This window comes from Rhinolophus sinicus, chromosome 17, assembly GCF_057876585.1.
Source record: "Rhinolophus sinicus isolate RSI-liver-muscle chromosome 17, RSI-T2T, whole genome shotgun sequence".
Classification (NCBI taxonomy): Eukaryota; Metazoa; Chordata; class Mammalia; order Chiroptera; family Rhinolophidae; genus Rhinolophus; species Rhinolophus sinicus.
This window is the reverse complement of record NC_142517.1, coordinates 208499493-208516899: the sequence shown is the minus strand read 5'-3', so window position 1 is coordinate 208516899 and position 17407 is coordinate 208499493.

Genomic DNA, 17407 nt, shown 5'->3' with positions numbered 1-17407 from the left:
ACCTGAAGGGTTTGGGAAGGAATCTCTTAGAGAACAAGCAGCCTTGTTATTACCTTGTACAGCCACACCCCAAGGCCTTGGACATGCCTTTCACAAAGAGACAAACCAGCAAAGAAAGGTTAAGTTCTCTACCCCAGTGCATTAAAGTAAATAATTAGCAACATTTTAAAATTTTGGAAATTTGAAATTAAAACAAAAACAAAAACAAACGTCTCCTAAAGAACAATTTGTGAATCTCCACCAGAATCTATAACATGTTGGCCCTTTACCCCACAAATTTGTTTCTCAGAAACCATCCTTCAGAAATCTCTGCTCTTGCACTAAGGTGTGTGTCCTAGGATGTTCATTGCTGCCTTGTCTGCAAAAGGAAAAACCTTGTGGGAAAGTCCAGATGCCATCACAGGGTCCAATGTCAATAAATTATGCAGCCACTAAAAAGAATTAGGTGACACAACTTCTGATGTGGAAGGCGAGCTCAGCGTCAGCTCCACGAGGGCCCGGATCTTTGCCTTGATCACAGATGTGCCCCACGATCCTGGAACAGAAATGGACACATAGCCATCTCTGAATAAACATTGATGAAGTGACTGGCTGCCTGAAATGTGTTGTTAACTGAGAATAGCAAGTCAGAGAGAACTGTATGGTATGAGTCATTCATGTTAGGGTCCATCACATGTGCATATGTGCATATATATGCACAGACGTGCTTAAGAAGCGGGCGGGAGGCGAGTACCCCACCTCCTGTCTGCAGTTACCTTTGGAGAAGGGAGGGGATAGGACTGAGAAAGCTCAGGAGCAGTGCGGGGAGGCTGCCCCTTCTTGTTCGAAACACTCCTGAGTTCTCTGCAACAAGAAGATTTTCATCCATTTCTAAAGACAGAAATGAAAAAGAGAATAAAAGAGAATTGATAGATAAAACCCAAAGCGGATTCTTGGAGGATTCATTGAAGAGAATTTTGGTAAATAGCATCAAGAAAACTGATACATGAAAACCAGAAACAAAAAAAAAATGTGGATAGTACACTCCATGGAAGACTGGGCAGAATAATATGCCAACTTCTTTTCTGCTCATGTTATTAAATGAAAAACTTTAATTCAAGTAGAAGCACAAATAGATTTACAATGATGAAAATTTTTTTTAAACAAAATCAAACAATAGAGAATTTAAAAAAATTTGGGGAGGCCCAAATTCTGGACTTAGATTTCATTGGAGAAATCATTTAAACTTTCAAGGAAATGAGACTTCATATATTTCATAAACCATTCAAGACAAAGTTAGAAAATGACACTATTCTTTTTATGTAAATAACCTATTTTCTAATACCAACACTTTTGTCAAAAATAATATTATTATTAGAGTTGGAAATATCCTAAATAAAGTGCTTGCAAATAAATTCATAGCTATATCACATTATGTCAATACATCAATGAAGGCTTATTTCAAGGAGACGGGTAATACAATGGTTGGAAATCCATTAATTCATACTTCAAATTGAAAGATAAAAGCAGAGAAAATATCAGTAGATGCTGAAGTTAATAAAGTTCTACAATGATTCTTGTTGAGGGAAAAAGAACCTCTTAAAATAATTAAGTATAACAAGACTATATCTTACACTAAATAGATAATACCGTGCTTCAAGGGTGAATTGCTAACAGCATTTCCAATGAGGTCAGAAATGGAGTCCTGTCACGTTTTGTTCTACTACCTAACATTGCTCTAGAAGTTTTAGAAACAACAAAAGTCTAATTTTTAGCGTAAGGAAGACAAAATTATCTTTATTTGCCTGTGATGATTGTGTACCTAGAAAACTCAAGAGTCACAAATTTAAAACTGTCGTAACTAATGGACGGACCCATTAAAGATGCTGGACTTCAGATAATGAGCACAAATCAATGGTTATAAAATATAATCAGCTCAACTTATAAAAACAGCTTACGTTGAGTGTTAGTGGTGAGTGGATGATAAACATGGGTTAGAAACGGGGGCCTCGCTGGACCCCCGTGAATAGAAAGGACAGTTGGGAGATGGGAGCTTGAAGCTGCCACTTACCGTTGGGCTTGGGCCCAAGACAACATGAGCTCTAATATTCTGGAAGCTTTCTCTCTTTTGGTTACTTGCATTGCCCTCTGTCTGTGTTTCCATAGAGCTTATCTGTTTACATAATGGTAAGAAAAACAACCTATTGGCTGGTCTTCTGGCCATCCCAAGATGAGACAACAGGTGTCTTGCTTGGCACCAAGAGTACCAACCCCAGAAGACAGGTTAGTGTAACCCCACCTGAGCCCTGAGGCCACCACGGGGCATTGGGGGTGAAGGCTTAAGCCCAAGGGCGTGGTCCTGGGAGCCCAGCAGGGGAAAAGGCCAGGAGATTTCCTGGGTATTTCTCTTGCAAACCTCCAGACAAGCTCAGTAACTTCGGAGATGAGCTTTCCTTAAAGATATCCACCTGCAGCTGGTTCTGCCACCTCCCTCCAATGGTAGGTACCTTTAAAAGGTGGCTGGGCTGGGGCTGGCCAGTTAGCTCTGTTGGTTAGAACATGGTGCTGATAACATCAAGGATGCCGGTTCGATCCCCGCATGAGCCATTCTGAGCTGCACCCTCCTTAAAAATAAATAAATAATGGCCATACTGTAAATAAATAAATAAATAAATAAATAAATAAATAAATAAATAAATAAATAAAAGGTGGCTGGGGACAGAGGTGATGGCATTGTGTCCTTGGTTTCAGGCAGGAAAAAGTACATTCTTGTCCAGTGTTGTCTGAAAGAGAGATTTTCTAAATGGTGGGTTGTGACCCGTTGGAGGATAAAGAATCTATTTAGTGGATTTTGAGCAGCATCTTTTTAAAAACCAAACGAAATGGAAAAGGAGAGAATATAAGATGCTAGAGGATCTCACATGTAGTAGAGTATGTGCAGTTCTGTGACATTTCCATTTCAAGGCCGCGTGTGAGTGTGTGTGTGTGTGCGTGTGTGTGTATTGGCTCATGACGTAACAGTATTTCTTACTGTGGGTCACAATCAAAAAAGGTTTGGGGAGCGTAGCCTACTCTCCCCTTCCTTGGGGTGGGATCTTCCCATGCTTATTTCCTGTCTCTCACTGTCAATCATCTCCTTGCTGGCAGCATTTTAAGTTTGCAGCTAACCTTTTTGACATGAAAAGTTAAAACTGTCTGCCATCTCTGATTTTGGAGGAAGGAGGAGAGGTCTGTGACAGAGGGAGGCACAAGCCCACAGACGAGAGGCTCCAGGACAGTTAGTCGCCGAGTTGAGAAGCTGGAAGCATCAGGCCCCTGCACAGCTGGAGGTACAGGGACAAAAGGGGCTCAGGCCACACCCTGGGCGTCATCCTTGCCTGGCCTTTTTCTCTCAACCTACATCTAAACCGAATGCAGACTCTGCCGGCACGGCCGTCAGTTCACATATAGCATCCAACCTCTGCTCACAATTCCCTCTGCAAACAGGGAGCCAATATCTACGGCAGCTGCCCCATCAAAGCGGCTGGAATTCGGAGACTCTGGGGAAGCCCTCTTACAGCCTTATTCTGCTCATTTACAATTAAACTTGTGAGCCCGTGAAATGAAAGCTAGCGTGCTTGCAGGAGCCTGCTTTTCATGTCTATATTTTTAACTGAGAACACAGCCTCTTTCTCTGTGATGCCACCACCCCATGACTTCTGAAAACTGGCTCTCCCGTGGGACCGGGACGCATCAGCCTGGTGGCTCTCCTGCTTACACGTGGGGTCGTGGCTGTACCCCCACACTGTCAGGGTTTGGGGTTTTGTGGCCGACTTCTGCCGCACAAGCCTGAGCAAGTCGAGCTGTCTCAGCTCCTGGAAGGTTGACGTGATTGTTCCACGTGACCGGGGGAAGCTGCCTTGTTCGTCCGTACTGTGGTTTCTCCATTTTTTTAAAAAAAAGGAAAGCAGTTATTCTCTGAGTCACGTTATATTTTTGTGACCGATGGTAACACCCTGAGAAATAGCTCAGAGTTACATGGTCCACATCAATAACTTACACCATTTAGCAGCATGCTACGTCTCCTTCTGAGAAATCTAGACAAACAGCATCAGTTTTTGGGGGAGAACTTGCCAAAAGGTTCTTCAGAGCAGGAGCTAAACTTGCACCTGTAGTCAGAGGGTGAGGAAGGCCAGCGAGGCACCAACCACGGGTCTCACCCACAGCCCTGCTTTATCTGCATGAGCCCCCGTATGACCACACCCGCCCTCTCCCTATTCCCAACCCCTGGCCACCATGAATGTTTCCTCCACGTCTGTAATTCTGTCATTCCCAGGATGTCATAGGGAAGCATAGAGCACACAGCTTTTGGGAATGGATGGCCTTTTCCCTCTTAGCCTTGACTACCAGGAAGGTGTATGTACGTGTGTGGGGGGAGGTGGGGGGAGGGGGGAGCAATAAGCTTGCACATAGCACAGTTAGCTGCTCCCCAAGACAGCCGGCTCAGCACAGCAGTGGTTTCCTTATTTTGTTCACTACTGTCAGTTGCTTTTGGGCTTACAGCAGTTCTCTATTTGACAGACTCAAAATTGCAGAGAGAGGTCAATTACGCAGAAATTATGTAGAAATCACAGGCTCTTCTGCTTCTCTTTGCTGCCCACATCAGAGCTCCTAACCTTAGTCCTGTGCCAAATATTATTGTAGGAACAAAGAATCTTACAAATGACGTACAATCGAGATGCACAGAGGACTATAAAAAAAAGAGGATGACTGGAAAAACTGATGTAATGTTAAGCATTTTCTGAGGTCTGGAAACTCGGGTTTTGAATGTCCAATATCTCGTGCTCTGTTTTGTTGTATGATACGACAGCCAAACAGAAACAAAACAAGAGTGAAACCTTGTGTTTGAAAAACACCTTCCATGTATTTCATTCCATTTCATCCTATTCAGAGCCTCCGGTGATCCTGGGGCTTCTAAGTGGAGAAAACCAAAGAGTGTATATTACTTTCGTGAAAACAACCAACAAGCAAGGAGCAGAGTCCTCACTGAAAGCAGATCATCCGCCTTATAATTTAGAGTTTGACTCCTGCCCCCTGACTCTTCTAATGGTTAATAAAAAGTTCACCAAAGCTATTGATTGTAGAAGTGACATCACAGAGAAGCCTGAATCACCTGTGTTTCCACGAGCCCTCCAGGTGAGTCTGATGCACGTCCAACTTTGAGAATCTAGAAGTTTCCAAGTCACTACTAGCCTATTGGTGACGTCTCTGGTGGTATATGAGGCCACAGAAGCATAGTCTTTAGATACAACAGGGCGTCCTCCTTGGGTCCGCAGTTACTGCAATCAGTCAGGAGAGGAGAAGGTGGAGGGTGGATTTATGAAAAGACATTGGAAGGTTTCTATGTAGTGACTGCTTATTTTTGCACTTGGTGGCCGCAGGTTGAAAACTATGCAGAGGGATGTGGAAAGACTGGCTGGATTGTCCCACTGAACAGCGGGACAAGATGATCAAGATTGAAATCCATTTTATTTTAGAGCATAAAACATAAACCTACTCTTCCTCAGTTCTCTCTGGCTCTTGCCGTCCTAGGTATAAACCCTCGCACTGGTCCCTGTTAGCTGTTATCCTCAGTTGCCTTATGTCTGGCACGGAGCGTGCCTCACTCCAAACAGAACATGTCAGGTCGTGTGATGTTTCATGCTAAGTGACAATGTTGATCTGCATGTGTGTCCTTGGGGATGGGAGGTGCCCCCCACCCTCATTCTGAAGATGCCAGGAAGGAGAATGTCAAGGTGCGTCAGCAGAGACAGGACAGCCCAGGGAATGTGATGCTGGCAGCTTCACCTGATACTGTTCACTGTCGCCTTAGAGAATCAGTGTGGATCGCCTCTTTCGGGAAGGCCACCGGTGCAGGCTGGGCTAGTGCTCCATCCCTGCATCCTCTGTGTGCACTTATCATGCAGTGTGACAACCTTCGGATTGTTTATCCATCTCCCCTCTGCTCTGGGTCCTTGGGCATAAGGTCCACGACTCACTTTGTTTTCCTGCTGAGTGACAGCCCCCGGTGTGGTTGTACCTCCGTTTGTTTAGCCATCTATCCCCCGAAGGACATCCAGCTTCACTTCTCTGGGATAGATGCCCAAGAGTAGTCACCGGGTCATCTGGTAATTGCACATTTAGTTTTATAAGAAACTGAGTGGCCTCCTTTGTAAGTGGTTCTTATGTCCCCTGGAGGAAGAGAAGATAAAATTCTAGAATTGACATCAAACCCTCACCCTGAGACATCCCCCAGTGGGCCCTGGGTGCCCAGACAGCAGCAGAGACGAGACTAGGTGAGGTGCCAGGACGAGAAACTTCAGGGGGCTTCAGTCTCTGGGCCATGACCCTGCCCTTCCCCCATCCTGGAGCCTCTTCCAATGCTGAGTCAGTCAGGGCCACCTCACCTGTGACACCCAGGCCCTGCCCTGGAGGACACTTTCGAAATAAACACCTGGAAGCACCGGGTCCTCAGCCAGGTTTGAAAAATGGGCGGCAGCAGTCACAGGTTTCCAGCCAGGCAGTTTTAGGATTCTTAGGGAGATTTTTAGGTGGTTTCTTCCCCAGCTCCAAGCCGCCATTCCCTCACCGAGGTGGTGAGGGCACAGTGGATGGTGTTTAAGGATGAGAGCTGCCAAAAGAGGGCTCGGAGGCTCTGGGTGCCACTCACCTCTGCCAGCCCGGTGTCTGCACCCACCGGCCCTGCCCAACCCTGGGAGCCGGCTGGAGAAAGGGAAAGAGAGAGTGTTTAACTGGACCAGCTCTTTTTCTGAGCGGGGGCTCAAGAGCTGTGAAATGAGAGGAAGAGGGGGCCCAGGCGGTGAGAGGGTCGTTTGTGGGTGGCTTTGTAGCAACATTGTGTGGCACTGGGAGGGAGTAGGCCCTCTCGTGCTTTAGGCATCCCTGGAAGGAAGGACATGTCCTGGGTGTGTGCCTCTTTTTCCAGGGCACCCCCATCTCCACCTGGAGAACCCTCCACAGTGGCAACTGCCTCCACAACATAAATGACTAAGGCACCAGTCCCTGGAAAGCATAACCATTAGAAATACCGTCCTGTGCGTGACACCAAATTTACCACCCTGATGCCAATCTGTGTTGGGGCCCCTCCAGGACACGGGGTTTCACCAATTTCACTCTTGCGTTTATAAAGGAAAATTGTATAAACCACCCATCATTGTGTAAATTTCCCAATCCCAGTGAAGCTGCATCCACTTGAAGCACAGAGGGTACCTGTCTCTTGCAGGTGGGAAGTTGAACACTGGTACCCCAATAGCCGCTGCCTTCTCACCAATGTGGGAGCCATAACCTACATCCCAACACAGTGGGGCAATCTCCATGCAGGAAAAGCCACCATTGATAGCAAGGTGACTGGGCTAGACGTCGTGGTTTTTTGTCTGGTGGAGGGAGTCTGGCTCCCAGGACTGCGGACATCTGACCCCACGTGGGCCTGGGCAGTCGGGTGTGGGGTTCGCTTGACATCTGGCGCCTGGAAGACAAGCAAGGACCTTGGCTGGGAGTGAGGAGGTGCCATTGAGTGAGGAGACGAAGCCACACGAGGGACTTGTGCTCCACCCTCGGATGTCCTGTCAGCCAAGTCCCCGCTCAGGCCCTGCTGAGAGCTGGCACCAGACTCTCTGGGCCCAGGCGCCTGTTGCTGCAGCTGTTGGGCAGTTGTCACTCCTTCAGAACTATAATTATCAAATTTTAAAGGAAAATAAGGGAAAGTTCAGCAAAGAGCTGGGAAATAAAATCTACAGGCATAGCTGACAGGAGACTGTGGGTTGCAATTTCTGCTGAGAAGATGTATGCATGTGTGTGCATTGGAACATGCGTGTATATTTATGTGTGTGTGTCTGTGTTTGAGAGTAGGTGTGTTTTTGTTTATATGCGTGTGTATATGTGTATGTGGATAGGTGTGTTAGTCTGCATCTGAGTGTGTTTCTATGTGTGCCTGTGTGGATGTGCCGAAGAGGGGTGGGTGCACGCGTGTTAGACGTGGAGGCAGAAACAAAAGGCAGCTATAAATACAGTCACTGAGCAAAGGGCTAAGGGAAGTGCTGGACCTTAGAGCAGTATGGCTTCAGGAGAAGGATGTCAAAGTCCAAAGTGAAAACTCCCTTGGTTTTCTTGCTGTGACATTTGCTGAAAACCACAGCCCTGACACCAACGTCACATGCCCTGCTTGGCTGCTTTCTCCCTGAGGAAGTGAGAAGGAGGTGAGGTCCTTTAGCTCTGATCTGCAATCACCTAAACGCCTTCCCCACGCAAGCTGTCCGCCCCCAGACTTCCCCTTTTCTCCACAGTTCCCGAGTCTCTTTGTGACCTAAGAATTGAACCTCTGTGGCCAGAACACGGGAAATACACTGAGTCTCTCGTTTGATTGGCAGGGCTTTTTACCAGCCACCTTTCCAGTCCTTGTTTTTCTGTTTGGGGAAGGCGTGTGTGTGTGTGTGTGTGTGTGTGTGTGTGTGTGTGTGTGTGTGTGTGTGTGTGTATAGAAGCGGGAGAAACGGAGAGACACAAATGGGATTAACTGTCAACAGACAGGCAGAGGGATCAAGAAACAACCATTCCTCACTCCAGGTACTAAAACTCCTGCTGCTGCCGTCTTTGCTGGCTTCTTGTTTAGCTCAAGAGTTTGGGGCCCACGCTCTGTTTGTCTTACTTACAGGAACATCGGTGTATCAGTTACCTACTGCCACACAAATACAGTGCAAACATCAGGCCAAAACTCAGTGCTGTATTTTCTTTATCATTTCATTTATTTATTTTCAACAATTGGGCCTAAGCCAATCAGATGAGTCCTTACAAAAAACTGGGACCTTCCTGAAGACATCGTGAGAGGGACTCAATGTGAAGGAGCTCAAATGCTGGCCGTGGAGATGGAGGCCACCTGACGCGGAATGCACGTGGCCTCTAGGAGGTGAGTGACCCCTCATTGACCACTGTCAAGGAAACAAGTATGTACCACTGCAAGGAATTGAACAACCTCAGTGAGTTCGCACGTGGGTTCTCTCCCAGAGTAACCAGACATAAATGCGGGCCGGCAGCCACCCTGATTCCAGCCTTGTGAGACCCTGGACGGAGAATCCAGTTGAGCCCTGCCTGGGCTTTTGACTTATAGAACTGTGAGCTGTTCAGTGGGGTTTGTCTTATACCACTAAGTTGGTGGTATTTGTTACACACAGACTGGCTACTTTCTTAGAAGGAGAAAGGAAAACTCCAGAAGGAAAAAACACAAGTTACTATCTCACTGAAGTAGCTTGCCACACCTGTAATGAAACTTGGTTCCCCCCAGTGGATAGAAGTTGCCTAAATTACCATATCTGCACCAGCAGTGAGTTTTATGATTTTATTTTACTCATTGACAAATGAAAGTGTCAATTCATTATTTCAATTTGCATTTATTCCTTTGCCTTCTCATGAGAAACCCCCTTTTTCATATGGTTCTTAGCATAACAGCTGTTAGGAGCGTGCTTTCTTCATTTCTAGCTGGATAGATTTTTCTATTTAACTTTCATGGCTAATTTCTCAGTTTTTACAGAACCCCTTCCCCCCCACACACACAATACGTGCTAGAGAAATATTTGCTGAATTAACGTCTGAATTAACAAATAAAGAATAAGTAATTGAGTCTTCAAGGGCAGGCAGGGAAATTCAAAATGAGCTGCTGCTGAGAAATTCAGAATGTTGGTGTTAGAACAGGACTGGAAGGGCCCATTGGAAACCGCTCCATAAACCAGAGACCCGCCTGACATTCAAACGCCCTTGGCCACGTCAGCCTGTGAGGCAGCTGGCCAAGCAGTTGCCAGCAGGGAAGAAGCCCTTACAGAGCAGATGAGAGGATAGGAAATCAGGCATATGACTGGTGGTCAGAGGGCTGCTCTGGGGGGGAAGGGGGCTGCTCTGGGGGCATTGTCTACTGCCTTGCGTCATCAGATATGCCAGATTAGGTCCGGGCTTTGGTTTGTTGGAAACATTTCTTATTATTTCTTTGTTAAATGTTTATTTCTTTGGAAACTATTACTACAAAAGTAACCTATTTACTGTTTAAAATACTTCACAGAGTTTAGAAGGATATAAAATACAAGATAAGAGAGACTCTTTAACCCTCCATCTCACTTTCCTCATGTGATGAACTTTGACTTACATACATAATAGTCAAAGGAAAAATGGGCTGAGCTCAACACACTGTCTGCAGTGTATTCTGTTTTCACTTAACAAAACATCTTGGATATATTTTCCTGAACATGAATCTCAGATCAGGAAACTGGGACCCAAAGATTCCCAGAGGTCTCCATGAATAGACTTTGTACCTTCATAGACTCTGAAATTTTAGATGTATTTTCCAGAGTTTGGGGGCATTCTATAGGTCTCTGAGACTGCTGTCACCCCAAAGATAGAAAAACAAACAAGCCCAGCCTCATTTTTTTAAAGTCTTTTTTTAATATTGTGATCATTTTGTGAAATTGTGATGCCTTTTATGAAATTGCCTCTAGAGGTTCAAAACTCTAATTCCATAATGTACACAAGCCTCATTACTTATCCTGGAAGATTAAGAATACCTATTAAGCAGAGATAAAACCCCAACCTGTTAGTCCCTTTCATATCTACTGCTGAGTATACCCGAGGGGACATAGCAGGAGCTCTTTCGGTTCCTCCTGGGTTTTCTCTACCTGCTGTGACTTTTTGCAGGTGTGGTTGTTTCTATCACAGTGTGGGCACCACTGGTCTTTCAATGGGCAGTGGACCAGTCATCAAAGCTTCAGTCCTGATTTACCAGCTCTGTGAGGACTTCAGAGATCTGCATGCTGTCCCCTCCGAGGGCAGTCTCGTGTGTGACCCAGGGGGCTGCCACCACATGAAAGACAGGCACGTGTGGTCATCTGTTCCCTACATGTAGGTGAACCAGACTGTTGAAGGTGGGGGTAAGAGACGGCCAGGAAGGAAGTAGAATAAGGGATGGAGAGGGAGCATCTCCTCAGGAAATGCTAGTTCGAAGAATCTGTTAATTAACATTTGAGGCTTGGGTTTTGTTTAATTATCCCTTCGTGTGGGACAGTGCGTTGGACTAGGTACAGGACTGCTGACTCGAGCAGCGGGCCCCTATTTGGGAATGGGAGTGCTTTCTGGGGCACCTGGAAAAGTGTGGCCTCAGGGCAAACACTGTGGAAGACCCAGGGCTGCAGCAGGTTCTCTCGGAGGGAGAGGTGAGCATCTCCATTGGGACGTAGGTGTTACATCAGTGGGCAGCCACTCTGCTAAGATGTTACCGTCACGGCTAGAATGGACCCCTCAACCCATCGTGGCTGAGGGGTACCTGGCTTTGCCGAAGCTCGCAGAGCTATTCTGGGGGCAGGTGATTATCTTGTGTCTTGTCTTCACAGTGACGTGGGGACTCAGGACCTTGACCAGGGGCTGGCTCTCTGCCGTCCAAGTCCAGAAACACGAGCTGCTGACCAGTGCTGAAAGTTTCCCACGTGGATTGTTTAACCCTCACGACCTGAGAGGAGCTGGGCACTGCTTCCACCCTCCCTGTGCAGGGCTGACATCTGATGCACGGGATGGTGAGTGACTTTCCCAAACGGCACACAGGAAGGGGGAGCTGAGGTCAAACCCAGACTCCCTCCATCGGAAACATGTGACTCATGTTTGTTCGATGCATGAAAATGTTTAGAGAAATGCAACCTCTGGATAGCACAAACCAGAATGCTGGGCCACCAATGCAGAGATAGAGGCTGGGGTGAGAGAGGCCACAGCAGGACCCAGAGAGGCAGGCAGATATTAGAAATCAGGGTCTGGTAAGAGCGAGCCAAGTCAGGGTGAATATGAAATACATTCATTCACAAAACACACTTCCATCGAGGCCCCTTGTTGTGGGCAATGCCCCAGGCACTGGAGATAAACAGGCTCTGCCACCCAGGCTCACAGACAAGGGCAAAGCAGCAGCGTCACAATGTGGAAACCACGCTAAGGAAGCCCTTCACTCTGCCTCCGGGGACCAGGGACAGTTTCCTGTGTGAGAGGACCACGTGGCAGATCTGAGGGGAGAAATGGGTGTTTGCAAGCAGGAGAGACTTTCCATGTAGAGCGGGCAGCACGCGCAGGCCCGGAGACGCACCTGTGGGGAGGTCTCGTGGGGTCGACTGCAGAATTGGTGACTGAAGAATGGAGGGAGGTGAGGCTGGGGAAACGGGCGACGGTCAGAGCAAGATGTCTTTACGCCGTGGACGACCACAGGGGGAGCATCTGCGGCTGGGGTGGTTATGGTACCCCAACTTCATTGGGGGAGATGGTTCATGACTAGGGTATGGATTGTGACCTCTGCCCTCAAAGCCCCTGAGTGTGTGTGTGTGTGTGTGTGTGTGTGTGTGTATGTGTATAAGTGTGTATGTGTGTGTAAGGGTGGTGGTGGGGAATGGACTGGCATTCAGCAGATAAACATGTAAATAAATACTAATCACACAGGGGCGTGGGATCAAGCACTCCTGTGCGTGATGGACAGGAGACCTGATGATAACGCCCATTAAAGTCATGACCAGGTGGCTTCAGGAGACACCTAGGTTTCAAAGGTTCCTTCCGGCAGCACCTGCAGGATGGAGGCAGAAAGTGGTGTGCGCAGTCCAGGTGGGTCAGGAGAGAGGCCAGGACGCAATTGTTGGCAGTGGGGACGGAGAGAAGCAGGCTTGCGTGGGAAGCATGAAGGGAGCAAGAGAACGATGCTGTGGCTGAGAGGAGAGGAGGAATGGAAAACGGAACCAAGCGTGTTCCCCAGGGTGGGCTCTTCCGGAGAACTCTCCCGCTCCCTGGGGACTGACCAGGGCTCAGAGGCCGTCTCAGCCAGCTCGGGCTCTACAACAAAATGCCAAAGATGGGCGACGGAGACAACAGAGATTTATTTCCCACAGTTCTGGAGGCTGGACGTCTAAGCTCAAGGGGACATCAGATGCAGGTCTATGTGAGAGTCCCCAGCCTGCCATGTAGATGGCTCTCTTCCCACTTGTCTTCACATGGCCCCTTCTTTATGTGTTGGAAGAGAGAGAAAGAAAGATCTCATGCCTTTCTTATAAGAGCACGGCTCCCACCATGACAGCCCCGCCCTCATGACCTCGTCCAACCCTAATCACCTCCCAGAGGCCCCATCTCCTAATTCCCTCCCATTGAGGGTTAGGGCTTCAGCATATGCTGTGGGGACACAAGATTCAGTGCATGACAGGGGCTTCACCTGAGCAGGAGAAGAGGGCAGGAGGCCCGTGACTGTATCATGCAGAGGATGGAAGAACCAAGCAGCAAGAGTGAGTCCCCTGGGGTCACAGCATTGAAAGGAAGAAGCCAGCACTGGAGACCAGGACTAGAGCCCAGAATAGCAAGAAGGGGACCCTAAAGGCCTGGGAGTAATGGATGTGGGAGGGAAAATCCTCGTGGGCATCCATGGGGACTCCTTAGGTCGTAGTCCTGTGAATGGGATAAAATGAAAGCACGTGTTTAATAGTTTAGATCAATAATTTCATGGCTTTCCATAGGCTTCCAGCCACCATGCCTAAGAGTGCCTGATCCTACAGCCCTGCACTGGCTTTTGTGTTTGTTTCGTTTTAAGTGAAGTTTTCATTGACCTGTGGCATTGAATTAGATTCCTAGGGCTGCCATCACAAATTACTATAACCAGATACTTACTCTCTCGCAGTTCTAGAGGCTGGAAGTCTGAAACCAAGGTGTCGGCAGGGCCACACTGCCCCCAAAAGCTCTAACGGAGGGGGCTCTCTTGCCTCTTTCTAGCTGCGGGTGGTTGGTGATTCTCAGCATTCCTTGGCTCATAGGCGCATCCCTCCAATCTCTGCCTCCGTTGTCCTGTAGACAATGACCCTCTCTTCTGTGTCTGTGTTTTCCTTCTGGATTCAGTTCTCTAAACCCATAACTACTGTTATCCAAATTCTGATAACTAATGCTGTCTAAATCCGATAACTAGCGTTATCCAAACCTGCTAAGGCTATTTATCAGATTTAGAGCCCGTCCTAATCCAGAATGACCTCTCTCGAGGTCTTTAGCCTAATCACATCAGCAAAGACCCTTTTTCCAAATAAGTTCACACTCCCAGGTCCTGGGGGTCAGGACTGAGACACATCGTTTTGGGGCCAACCACTCATCTCACTACAGACATACATACTGAAAAGTCCACAGATTGCAAGTGGGTAGTTCAAGGACCTCTTATACACTGAAGGTGTCCAAGTGATCACCACGTGGGACAACAGCAGGAACACAGAGTCCCCACGGCGCGCCTTTGCCTCACCATCCCCTTCCCTTCTCCACAGAGGCAGCCTCCATCCATGAGGTTTGACGGGCCTTGAACTTCATGTAGATGAAAAGATGAAAGGCTGTGTGCTTGGCCCTGGGGGTATACCAGCTCTCCACCTTCAGTTTCTTCTAGCAATATATCTAGAAACTGAAGAAAGCCATGTAATAGCTGAAGAAGTAACTAGAGCAGTTAATAAAGTAACCAAACTCAGCATAAGTTCCCCAAAGTAAGTAGCTTTTCTGTTTAGAAGCATTTAACGAGTTAAAAATATAATGGGGGAAAAATCCCACTTACAATAGCGCCCACGCATAGAATAGCTAAGAATATCCTTAGTAATCAAAATAAGAGGTCAAAGAAATGAAACTAAAAATTAAGCTGAAAAGTACTTTTGTTTTCAGACAGAGGCAGCTATGTGTTAGGATGGGAAAATTATGTTTTAAAGTGAATAACTTCCCCCAAATGAAACTGGAAGAGTAAATAAGTGGAAAGACCTGAGAAAATCTTCTACAAGAAGAAAAATGAGGGACAATCTGCTTGCCCCACCAGGTTTTACGTGGCGTGGTGGGTCTGAAATGAGTGACTCTGAACATTCCTGGTACAAGCAGTGGCAGACTGATGAAGAGTGAACAGCCAAAAACTGATCGGTATTTAACAATGATAATTGGGTGACATTCAGCAATGGGAAATAAAAGATTTCTCAATCAAGGATGACACGATAATTGGCAAGATATTTGGGGACATTATCTGCGGTAACTTCGCCACACACCCAAATAAACTGCAGATTGATCAGAGCTCAGCTGTTTTTAAAAATACGGTGGAACAGAGAGAGAATAACTCCTTCGTTTCTGGATGGAGTAAGGACTTCCTAAGTTTAAAACCAAGGGAAGGCAGTAAAAAGGAAGATATAGGTTTGAATGCACATCAAGAGTCTATGTCAAGCATCACAAAATAAATGAAAGGCAAATTACAGGCTGAAAAAAATCTGGGTTTTTTGCCATAAAGATGATTGAGAAAGGATTTAAAATGTCTATAAATAAATAGTTCATATGAATCAATGAGAAAAGCTGAAATATTCCATTAAGGGAATGGGCAAAGAAAAAGCTTAGAAACTCAGATGAAATGCAAGAACCTTACAAACAAATGACAATAGAGTCACTGTTACAAAGAATTTAAAAAAAAAAGATCAAGGCTGAAGAAAAAGACCATTTTTTGCCTCTTGGACTAGTAACTAAAGCTAGAGTTGGTGAAGACGTTCTCGATAATCTAAGCTGTGAATTTTCGTATCTAATGATGGGAGGGTCAATTTTTACAACTTTTTTGAAAATAAAGTTAGCAGTTTGTGTCAAAAGTTTAAGACATTTTAATGTACTTTGGGTGTAAAAAAACCCCCAAATCCAAGGAGTTTAAATTGTGTATGTGTGTGTGTAATGTACATAAAAATCCTAGAAAATGAAGAAAATATACTCAACTCTTGCAACGTTACACTCTCAGTATTCGGTGTTCTCTCCTTTGATGTACTCTTTTCTAATTTTCAAATGACTTTTATTTTCAGGGAAAGAAAATAATTACTAAAACAAAGAAACCGAATGCTACGTACATTCTATGCACAACCCCAAAGGAATCACTATTGCCACCTCGTTGCAGAATCAAGGGCTTAAGATAACAAACAAGGGGAAACAAATGTATCTCTTTGCTCATGACAAATCCAGTGACAGCTTATTAACCCAATCAATAGGTGGTTATTTGGTGATCTCCAAGTAAATGAAATCTCCCACTAAACAGAATTGACTCTACCTCACTCAGCAGGGAAGTTCACGTGTAGGCTAAAAGGTCAATGAGCTGGACTTTTTCAGGCAGAAAAGCAAGGGGAAGGCTTCAGTCCAAGAAGGACCACAGGTGAAGACCAGAAGCCTAATCCAGCTGTGTGGATGGGAAAGAAGGTGGAGGAGTGAGGATACGGCCAAGAAGGTAGCGGCTGGACTGCTAGGGGCCGCAAAGGCCTTTAGAACTGGTCCTGCACAGAGGGGAGCAGGAGTGATGGGGACATCGGATGGATTTAGAGCATGAACGTCACATAATCAGATGTGTCTGTTGGAAGGATTGACAGTGCAGAGAATAAACTGGGGGTGGGAGAAAGACTGTAGAGAGGCCGATGGATATAGCGGTCCTTCTGGAAGGTAATGGAATCCTAAACAAGGGCAGTTATACTTGAGATGAAATGGGGGATGGATTAGAACATCAGCTCCACAAAGGGCTTTTTTGGTCACATCTCTTTTCCTAACTCCTACAAAAATAATTGGCCAATAGCAGACGATCAATTATATTTGTTGAAGGAATGAGCCAGTAAAAAGACACAAGATATTTAGAAGGCAGCTAGAAGGACCTTGGATGTAGAAAATAATGGTGGAGGATTTTGGAAAGGATATAATCAAATAATTATACCTCAAAACAATCTTATCTCTATAAGTAAATTCATCCAATGTTGCCTCATAAATTTCCATAGATTTGCAGTAATTTGGGTTATAATTGTATAGGCCATCAAAATATTTTCAAGGGCTACATAATGTTTTTCTTATAAATGTAAACATGCCCATTCTATGGACATAAACTCCTTGCTAGGATTAATATAAAAGCATTTTGTCCCTATCTGGTTATTTGGTGAGAGGTTTTTTTGTGTTTTTTTTTAAATAACAGATATTTTACATTTTTATAATTTCAAAAGTGACAATATATCTATTTAAAGAAGAGTTCCTCAAAACTGAATCATTGTATCAAAGTCAGTTTCCTGGTTGCGATGTTATCCTGTTTGTGCGAAATGTTACCTAACTGTGAAGGGACCCCTCCTGCTATTTCTTACAACAGCACGTGAATCTACAGTTATATCAAAATAAAAGGCTAAAAAAAAAAACCCTGAATGACTCATCTTCCTCACTGAGGATCTTTTACACCATAATGTCAGAAGGAAATCTTGGATTCACACACAACCAGGGGGAAACGGTTCCTTATCTCTATTTTCTTAAGAGATGAGCCCCGAAGATTGTCGCTCCCCTCATTGCAGCTTTTCTGTTTCCAGCTGTAATTCCAAAGTAAACACACCTATTATTTATGGCTTCCAAA